Source organism: Elephantulus edwardii, unplaced genomic scaffold (genome assembly GCF_000299155.1).
Source record: "Elephantulus edwardii isolate Elephantulus edwardi_28Jun2011 unplaced genomic scaffold, EleEdw1.0 scaffold00167, whole genome shotgun sequence".
Lineage (NCBI taxonomy): Eukaryota > Metazoa > Chordata > Mammalia > Macroscelidea > Macroscelididae > Elephantulus > Elephantulus edwardii.
Window position 1 is genome coordinate 5,740,073 of NW_006399917.1, and position 1,492 is coordinate 5,741,564.

The following is a 1,492-nucleotide window of genomic DNA, read 5'->3' on the forward strand; positions in this document are numbered from 1 at the left end:
CGGAGGGAATTGTGCAACAATGAAAGAATTTTTTTCAAGAGAAAAGCAAACCAGGGCATGAGTTGGGAGGAAATATGCACAATTAATGAATAGATATCCAAATTCTCTATAAACTTTCATTAAATTCCCAATTTAATTTTTTTAAAAATATTAAAAAATAAAAGAGAACTTCCAGAATACAAGCAGAGTTTAGAAGAACCTCTGGTACTAGAAATATCATTATTGATGTCAGTCAGATACTGACTGAAAGCAGAGAATATCATACGAATATCTATTTGTGTTTTACTCACTACGCAAAGACATTCGCCTGTGTGGATCTTGACAAATTATACCTAACATTGAGAAGAATGAGGATCACAAAACACTTAATTGTGTTCATACAAAATGTATACCTGATGGTGGCCTGGTCCACAGAGCATTACACTATTAAAGAAATGACTGACCATCTCTGGTGCTTCATATGGATGAAAAGGTTTATTCCAAGAAAAGGATGGAAAATCTCTTCCAGAGAACTTTGCAGTCTGAGGAATCCAATGACAGGTCAGATTTGAATCAGTTCTAAGTTATTTTATGTTAATTAAAGTCCCAAGGAAGAAGCTAGTATTTCAGTTTTTCTCGTGTGACGCGTAGTGACCAAATGAACCTTGTCCTAGCCTGTGTCATCCTCATCATCCCGAATACAGTCGAGCTCATTAAAACAGTTACTGTCAGGAGTCCAGAATGATGGCTGCACAGTGCAGTGGACTTGGAACGAGGGAGTGCATAGCAATGGAAGAGTTTTTCTTTTACGTATCAAGGAGAAAAGTGAATTGGGGGGGGAGGGAGGGTGAAAAGGGAATTGGAGGGGAGAGGGAGAAAAGTGCAACAATGAATGACAGGAAACCCTAAGTCTCTGTAAACTTTCATTAAAACTAATAATATAAAAAAATAGCAATGATTGACAAGGTAAAAAAAAAAACAACAAAAACAACCCCCCCAAAAAAGAAAAAAACCAAACAAAAACAAAACAAAAAAAAACCCCAACCAAACTGAAGTTATAGAGATCAGATTTTGGTGTTTCTGGCTTTTTATTTGTAAATATCAATAAGAAAATGGTATATATATTGTTTTCAATTCTGTAGATATTGCAGATGCAAATCACAAGGTTGTAAGCAATAACTCATAAAATAAAAATTTCAATTTAAAAAAACCCAGCCACTGTCAATCTATTTCCCTAAAGATCTTTCTTTCTTTCACTGACTCTCTGTCTTTCCATACACAATGTCCTTTTCCAAGGACTGGCCCCTCCTAAGAACATGTCCAAAATATGTGAGAAAAAGCTTCAGCATCCTTGTCTTAAGGAACAACTTGTTTGAACTTTCTTTTTTTTTTTCTTTTTTATTATTAAATTTCTTTAGTTTTAATGAACATTTACAGAGATTTTGGGTTTTCATTCATTCATTGTTGCACTGTTTTCTCCACCCTCATTCTCAGTTCGTTCTTCTTCCCCCCC